Below are 9,615 nucleotides of genomic sequence, written 5' to 3' on the forward strand. Positions count from 1 at the left end.
GCTAGAAGCTGGCTGGGGCACATGGGCAGAGTCTCTGTTGTTTCCTTTTTTAAAAATAATTTTTAATACATACTTGTTCTATTTTAAATCACTTTGGTTATAGCCAGGAGTTTTGGCTGCAGACCAAATGTTCTTGTTAAGAAGTTATATAAAACATTTTGTTATGATAATTTTCAATACTGTGATATATTTACAAGGACCTTAGGTACTTTGATTTCTTTCTTGTGTTTTCAAGGTTGGTATTACAAATAGTTGTCATTTTGTAGGGAAATTCTGTGGTTACTGTACAGAAGTGAGCTGTAGAAGCAGATCAGGAGTGATCTTACTGCTTATGAAATATCCTGAGAACTAAAGTTAAAACCCCAATGATGTCAAAGGAAAGCATAGTTTCTTTTGAAAAACTGATGTTAGAAAATATCTTGAGTAATCAAGATCTACTTTATTTCTCTTTCTTTATATTCCTGCTATATATTTATGTGTTTCTTTCTAGATATTGAAGGAGGGAATATTTCTGGATTTGCTTGCAAAACAGCCATTATGTCAGACAATTGAAATAACCATATATTATGTTCCACAAGTAAAAATTTAGAAAGAAAAGTTATCTTTCAGACTATTGTTTTGCCTTTTGCAATAGAAAGACATTAATTTTTGAGCAGGGTAAGCAAGGAGAAGGCTCCAGTTCAGAGTGCAGGTGGTTTGCAGATATCTCCAGCAAACAGGCTCATTACAAGGCTTTGGTTCTGGTGTTACTGTAGTTACAGTTGTGTTGAATTCCTTAATTAAATTTGCTCTCAAATGAACCACATTTGTAACTTTTTCTGCACTTTGCTCTTACTTTCCTTGACCTCCTGGGGGGCAGAAGCACCTCCCAGGCCATGCAGGCAAAGCTGCTCTGACCCTTGAGGACGATGCCTCAAACCTGCAGGTCCAGACTGAGAGGTTTGTCCTGTGGCATCCAGAGTGGTGAGAGTGGAAGCAGTGCTTCCCAGGGGGTTATCCTGCAGGGTGACCTGCCTCTCCCAGGTGCGATGGACACAGACCTCCCAATTGCACTTACTGGTGTGAGGGGAATGGAGCTGTGGAGAAGGGATAATGTTCAGGTCCTGAGACAGTCCCAGGAGGGGGCTGGACACAGGCAAGAAAGTTGGGGATTCAGTCATGATGTCATTTTCTTTCTGGGCAGTTAGACATATCACTCTCAGGATAAAGCCTTTTAAATCAAAAGGGGTAGATTAACTTCTTAGCAGGCTGCCAATCCCTTGGAAAAGATGTGCTGACAAGACATCACAAATTCTGTAGTTGAGGCAGTCACTCTTTCTCCTCCTCCCAGCTCCAATATAATGTGTTCAGTATTTTTCCCCAGAATACTCTGGGTTATAGAACCTGAAACTCACCCTGCTGATCTGTTTAACTGTACTAAACAGTTTGTTTGACTTTAGTGCATGTTTGGCTGTACTAAATTAGTGTTATGACCAGTAAATTACCAACTCCACTGCTGTGAGGCAGGCACGGTGGTTCTTTTAAGTTTTCATTTCTGAACAACAGCTATAGTATTTGCAATACCATAAAAACAGGTTTTTGCAATAGCTGCTTATAATTTGGGTAAAGTAGAATTACAGAAATTCTTTTTATCATTTACTTTTGGGTGTCTCATGATCTGACTGCTCTTCTGAAATCACTGAATCCAAACCACTGCCCTAGGACTTGTCTCTTAGAAGTCATGGATAGTTGCCTGCAGCTATTGTTGAGATTTGTATTTTGTGTGGTAATCACATCCTCTTTTTGCTTATATTCCTGAGTTTTGTCTGTGTTTTTCTGATTTAGATTATTTTCTTTTATAGGCAGAATATTAGTTAATATTCTTCCTCTATATGAGGAAAAACATTTCAGAAAAGGACAGCAGTTGAACCCAATGGTCTGAGAGGTCTTTTCCATCCTTTTCAATTTTATGATACTCCCTGTTATGAGTTAAGAGGCCAATTAAAATAAAATTACATCAAAGATCTCAGTATTGTTACCAGCTAATGCTGTACTCCAGAGTTCAGTGGTGAATCTTGTGACTGCAAGCACTTAATTGCTAATATCAACCACCTAAAAAAGAATTATGTGTGGTGGGGAGGGGATCAGCTGTTTTCTCCCTCACTGAAGCAACTACTGAAGCAAACACTGCCCCAACCAATATGAAATCAGAGACTGCCACAGAGACTGAAATATGGTGTTTTCATACACACCTGCACCTCTGTGCTCCTCCTGTCTGGAGGGAATCATCATTCTGTGTTAGAGGGAAAGACCCTGCATTGCTGATAATCCCATGGAGTATTTGACATTGTTGTGTAATCTTGGGTAATCTGTCTTGACACTGACAGGAAGTTTTCTTTTTCACTTTGTTAGTGTCTCTGAATGAGTGAAAATCCTGCAACAGTAACATTTTCTTGATTTCAGTAGCAACAAAGGGAACTTCCAAGTCACTGCAAATTAATATGCTGTGGCATTTCTCTGTAGACTGTCTCTAGAACTGCTTTTATGGCTGTGGCAGTTTTGATTGTTTTAATTATCTGATCCAGTGAGATGCAGCCACATTCCTGCCTGTCCTTACAGCCTATCCACAGTTACAGAGAGGATCAAACCAGAGGGGGATCACTGCTGTCTTCCTACACATCTCTTTCATGTGTCAGATGCTCAGAGCTTTCCTGCTACTCAGTGTGGAGCTGGGCCTGTAATAGGAACTGATTTGGAGAGCTGTAATTTCAACATTTAAGGGATACTTGACAAGCTTTACTAATGATTTACATTTTCAGTTATATTTAGCATTTTTTTTAAATCTCTGCACTTGCAGTCTGGGCTCTGGAGCACAGTCTGGGCTCAAAGCTGCTATCCCAAAGGGAGCCTTATCATCTGGACTTGGAGACTGCTGGAGGAAGAGCTTGTTGGTGCATCCATCCAATTGTTGCTATTGTGTTCTAGGATCCTCTTCCCTCAGTGGACTCAGAATTCAAACAGAGGATGCTTTAGACATATGTTTTAGTTTCAAGTAGCCCTATGAGGAGCAGAGAGTTGGACCTGATGCTTATGAGTCCCTTCCAACTTGAGACATTCTATGATTCTGTGAGCTTGCCTCTCAGAGCAGTGAATGCTCTTTCTTCCCACTGATTCACTAGAAGACCCATCTGCCATTGAATTTCTTTCATGGTTTTACATCATAATTGTCAAAAAAATTTCTTCCATGGGAAGTGTACATGTATATGTTCCATTGCCAACATCAGCCTAAAGGACGTTTCTCTTCTTCCATTCTTGTCTTAACACAGGACAACACAAATCCATGTTGCCCTTGGTTGTCATATGCCCCTTAAGCATTTTTGAACAGTTTTAAACAATAAAGGCTCTCTTTTTTATACCTAGTTTGTTAGAACTCCATTCCTTTAACACAGCACTACTCTTGCTTTGCAAATGCAGAGACTACAGCGACATGTTCCCTCCTTTCCACTTTCATATTAATTCATTCTTCTTTCCATAACTGTCCTTTCTTGCTTCCTTATTCATTTCTATGCCCTCTGTTATTTTGATATTGCCTTCTTTCTCCTTTTCAACAACTTTTAAAAATGAAAGAAATGAGAGAGATCTTATGCTACTCATTTCCTTGGGTTGGTGTGTTTCTCAGAGAGTGATTACTACCCTTAAGGGTTTGCTACAACACAGACCTAAACACAAGTGTCCCCCCTGCAGCCCCCTGCTGCCAGCCTCCTCCATTGATACTCCACACAACACACTCCTTTGGCATCCAAAAATCACTCTCAAACTGCATCTCTATGAGTAAAAAAAAAAAAAAAAAAAAAAAAAGAATATTAAATAAGAAATCTCAGTGCAGTAGGGAGAGACTTCTGGGATAAGCAGCATTTTTACAGGGCTTATCATCTCTCTGTCCTATAAATGTTTCTGCCTGTCTCTTTGTAGTCTTCTACTTACAACTTTAAAATTGAAGGATTCCTACTGAAGGTGTTCTGCATGACAGAATTATGAATCTTCTGCTTTTACTGCAACATAATAATGATAATAATAATAATAGAACAACAACAATAATAACAGCAGCATTACTGCACTTACTTTTCTTTGTTCTGCAGAACATTTCAGCTGAAAAATACTGCTCAGTTAGACCCATTAGAGAGATTTAATTTGTAAAGTGTTTTCTTAGGGTCTTTTTGATGAATTCTCAAACCAGATTTGCACAGCTGGATTTCAAAATTAATGCAGCAAACCATTGTTTTTGTGTAGTGTCTCACTCTGACTTCTCATGCCTGGCCTTACCAGAATTTTTCTTTGCATTCTAAATGAGTCAGTAACAACAGTATCAGCAGTATCTCTGCAGCTGAGGTCACATAGCAATACAAAAATGCTCACTTCCAGGTGAATAAGACCCAACTCTGATCCCCAAAGCAAGGGCTTGAAATCAGCACAAAGATAGCTGTATTTTACTAAAGAAACAGCAGGACCATTTTGGCATCACCATATTGTACCCCTTGCTAGCAGGAAAGTAGACTTGACTGGATTTACCTTGTGAAATACTTACTCTGCCCAGAGAAATGCAAGGGATATTTCAAGCAGAAAGAACTTGAAAACAGAACTGGGATGAATAACTTTAGTATTTCAGTTGGGGTGAATTGGGCTACATTCAACATTCAACAAATGTTCTACATTTACTGAATGAATTCCACATTTACCCTGGTGACCACTCACCTCAGATGATACAGCTGTATTCCTGAAATGAGCTGTGATATTACAGTGGGCAAGAGGTGATGAGGGGAAGGAGGTTCCTGTCATTATACCAGGGCTTCAGAGTTGCTAGGTTGCTGTATTGGAACTGACAATCATAAATAGACCATTTTTTGTATGTGTTTGGGTGCTACTGCTGCTTCCTAAGTGATCTAAAGTGATTTAGGACTAGGCAGAGCTAGTGGAATCTCCTGGCAGCCCAGTTCTTTCCCCTGAGCCATAGGAAGATAGACACTGCTAGTGGGCAACAGAAATAATTCTGTGTGTTCAAAATGCCTGGAGAGCCAGTGGGCAGATCTCTCATCTCAGGCCTGTCAGGGGAGAATGAAACAGAAAGAGCAGATTACCCTTGTTTCTTCTCCTCCCTTTTACACCAGACCACTGCCCTGTCAGGCATCTTACTGCCATTTTCTTGGCTGGGAAGATTAGTTTGGAAATATTTTATCTGCACAAATGTACCTGACACCAGGGGGGGATTGCTTTCAGAATGTAAGTTATAATTTTCCTTCATACAATGATGTTTTAAAACACAAATCAAAAAAAACAAAAATCACTTGTGCAAAAGATGCTGCTTCTGCTAGTACCCTTTCAAACAAGTGTGTAGTATTCAGTCTGCTCAGAAAACACAAATTGCTCTGAAATCCAGCACAGATTGGAATAAACAACACAACATGCAGTTGCAGTAGATCACAAATCATGCTTCAAGACTGAACTAAACTTTGCCTCCAAATGGGCATTAGCCAACTATCCCCAAGGTCACTCTAGCCAACCCCTGAGCCATGAACAGTGATGTCAAAGAGTGACATCTCTCCCCTAGATGCTGATGAGTGAGGCATGTGGTCTCTCTGCAGCTGAGAGCAAATGTTTCAATAGGTCTGGACTGGGAATTGATTTTAACACATTTCTTCAGATATGATTGAAAAAGAACATTGACAAAGCTTGATATGACTGTCTGACTTGCATTTGTACATCTTAAAATAAAGAAATAGTTGAAACTAATGGAAAATTTCTTCTAAATTGCTTACCATTTTAACTTTGGTCTTTAGAAATCAAGATGGAAAAACATGTCTTGTTAGCAACAGGTTTCAGTAGTCACGAATTGCTGTAATTCCATGCTCACTAAAATTTTCCAGCTTGTAAAAAGGATTTTTTAGGAGATGCTGTCAAATGACTTGCTAAATTCAAGGTAGTGTTTTCTCCACAGTTCTCACCTCATCTATCAAGCAAGTTGTTTTATCATAGAAGGTTTTCATCCAATATGGCTTGTCTAAATCACCTTCTTGATCTTAATTTGCTTGGACATGCCTTCCATGAGGGCTCAATTCACAGCTTTTCCTGGGAAAAGTGTGAGCTTGACTGGTGTATAGTTTCCCAGATCTTCCTCTGGTAGAGGATAAATTATAGTTTTCCTACTTGTCTGGCACTGTGACCTGCATGATCTTTCAAAGATGATTGAAAGCAGATTTGCATTGAGATTAACCAACATTTTCAGCTCCTTCAGCTGCATCTTATGAGGTCCCATAGCCTTGCAAATACTGGGCTTGTACAGATGGTCCCTTAGCTCTCCTCCACTTCTGGTAAGAATTGCATATCTACATTTTCTTTTCTTCTAAATCTCCTGATATATTGCTAGTTGTTAAAATGAACATTTACATTTTTTATAAAAATGTAGCTTTTAATTTTAACTTTTAAAAAAATTATTATTATGATTATAGCTCCCTTGTTAAGGACAGAAGACTTTTATGCCACTTGACACAACTCAGCTGTAAATATTTTTTTTTTTTTTTACATAGAAGTCATTGAAATAGTTTTCGTGGACAAGTGAATCCAGGTTCTGCACAAAGAACTTGTGATACCTGGGTAAGAACTGCTAAAAAACCACCGAGAAAATATTAAATAAATACGTGAAGGTGATAGAAAAGGCAAGTGACCTTTTTTTTCTGAAGCGCTGCTTCTCACTCCAGGCTGAAATTCAACATAAAAACAAAGCAGGAGACTCTGCCCTGGGTGTGAGTGAAGTTTGGGTGTGTTGGGCTGGTGGGGAGGGTTCAGTGCCACTGGCAGCAAGGCAGCTGCTGGCACAAGCAGGGGCTGGGACCTGCAGAGATGTGCTGCTGCTGGAAAGGCAGGACCAGCTCTGGGGCTCACACACCTCCCAAGGAGACCAGGAGAAAGTTTTCAGACTTTAGGAGCTAACACTGGGGCAAAATACAACCCAGCAAAAGGAGGAGAGGGGAAAGCAGAGGCACTGATTGGGCACAAGTATCCTGTGTGGTTTGCAAAGTGAGGGTGAGGCAAGCAGAGGAGTTCCGCTGGCACACTTGTTCCCAGGGAAAATTTCCCACGATTTCGCTGCGAGTTCTGCCGATATGGAAAGGAGGGCCGGTCCCATGTGAGGCTCCACAGCCACCTCACCGCACCAATGCAGAGCCACACATTACATTCAGGAAGGGTATGCAAGCTCCACGCTAAACCCACAACCAAGCTGATTTTGAAGCGGTTTTAATGATAGACAATCTGCATACCAATTGACTCATTTGCGTATACAATAGCTTGGAACAATACCAGAGAAATATGTAAAAAGTCTGCAATGCTGTATGACAATAGCTTCCAAGTATGCTGACCTTCGGCAAACGAAACAAATGAAAAGTACAGTAGTCTTTTGATGAGGCATTAATGAAGGATTACGAGCGGATCCAGCTGCATCACACGAGCCCTGTTTTCACTGCACGCCCTCCCCGTAATTGCAGCAGGGAGAGGCAGGCAGGGAGCCCACGCTGGAGCGCAGCCGGGCTCTGCAGCATCCGCACCGCGTCCCGGCCGCATCCCTGCGCGGGATGCAGGCATGGAGCGACCCTGCGGAGAGCATCCTGAATCCTGAAAGGAACCCGCATCCCTGCCAGCGCCACCTGCAGCGGCTTAAACACGGGGCGAGAACATGAAACCTGCAGAAAATCGTTATTGAAAAGGGAACGGAACGTGAAAACTTGTGCAACTCCTTCGTCAGCGGGGATCTGACATTGCGTAGAGAGCTGCAGGGAGCGGGGTTGGTGGAGGAGTGTGTAGGCTGGACCACAGCATTTATCTGTGCAACACAATCTGCTAGTGTGCAACTGCCCCCATTCATTTCAAGAGATCTGAGCTGCTTGAAGTGGTGCTCAAACCCTCAGTGACTGCTTGGAGTTTTGCTCTTACCCGGCTCTCTTCCCTCCAGAGTAGGGAGGCATGCCATATATCTATGGAACATAAAGTATATCTCCTTTTTTAGGTCATTACACCAAATATGGTGAATAATAACTTACACAGTCAAATAAAACTGAAGCAGACAAAAAGTTTTTTTCTTTTTCTTTTTCTTTTTCTTTTTCTTTTTCTTTTTCTTTTTCTTTTTCTTTTTCTTTTTCTTTTTCTTTTTCTTTTTCTTTTTTTCTTTTTCTTTTTCTATTTCTTTTTCTATTTCTTTTTCTTCTTCTTTTTATTTTTCTTTTTCTTCTTTTTCTTTTTCCATGCCTCGATGTCATTGTTTTTCAAAGATTATTGGAAAGATCTTTGATATAAAAAAGATTATTGTTAAAATATTTTTATTATTGATAGCTGGGACCATTATTCTCACTGGCATTTCTATTCCCCCAGTACCAAGTGTGAGCAGTGCTTGCTCCAGCTTCAAGTACAAATTTTGGTATCTTTATGGTTCTGCTACATTAGTGGTGAAGCAAGTGTTCTTGCTGTTCTCTCCAGAGAGTCCTGACAAAGATCACAGGGGTGACACGTTTTCATTCATTTTTTATTTTCAGTGCAGGTCATTTCAGTCATCTGCCTTGGAGTTTATCCAGGCTGCCAGCAATGTTGGCACAAGTGCAAGTGAGTGCAGCAAACAAGCAAGAACCAAAAGATGTACTTCTTAAAGGTGCATTTCTTAAAGTTAATTTTTAGGTGGAAGAAAACTTTAGTAGCAACATCAGGACCATTGGAGCCACAACCACAAAATGCTTTGAACAGGTCTTAAATATTGGTGCTTGAGACAGCAGTGTTTTACTAGACCTTTGTAGGAAATTATTTCCTGTTGAGTACAGGCTTGCCCAGAGTGAGCAGTTTAACCTTTCCACTGCTATTATTTAACAACCTCCTGGTGATTTTTTTTCCTGTGGAGGTTGTTAATACACATCTTGTCTATGTCATTGGCTACTAATTAGTGCAAATCAAAAAACACTAGAATTTGCTGATAATGGTCAGGACAATGAAGTGTTTCATATGGCTTTATAAAGCTATGCAGACAGATACACACTGCAGCCTTTCCTGTGCCCAAGTCAAAAATAAGAAAGAGGTAAGCAAGGAAGACTGCCATGACAGTGGTCTTGCAGTACCTAAGAGGATAGATGATTATCCTGGCCTGGCCTGTGGAAGTTGTCTAGAAGCTTAATTTGGCATAAAAAATTGTATCCTAATGGCAAAGCCAAAATTCCTAAAATAATTTGGCCAAGTTGAGTTTTGTTTTCTAATACCAGTCTGACAAAACTGGTCTGATGGTGATGAGAGCTGAGTTGAACTCTAGAATGGCATAGCTCACTTGGTTTCAAACTCCTACTGCTGCCATTTTGATCTCCTACTGCTGTCCAATCTTGATCTGACAGCAGTTCATGGGAAATGGACTAAATGACCTCTTGAGGAATCTTGCAGCCCAACACTGATGTTTCAGAACATCCTTTTTCCAGCCCTCAGTTTCTGCATTAAGTCTGTATATTGACATTGCTCTGTGCTTATCCTGAAAATGCTAGGGTGGTCACAGTCAACATAACTTCATCCAGAACCTTTGAGAGAAATGTAAAACTTAATACACTTCTCAGCTGAGCA

Source organism: Erithacus rubecula, assembly GCF_903797595.1.
Source record: "Erithacus rubecula genome assembly, chromosome: 1".
Taxonomy (NCBI): Eukaryota; Metazoa; Chordata; class Aves; order Passeriformes; family Muscicapidae; genus Erithacus; species Erithacus rubecula.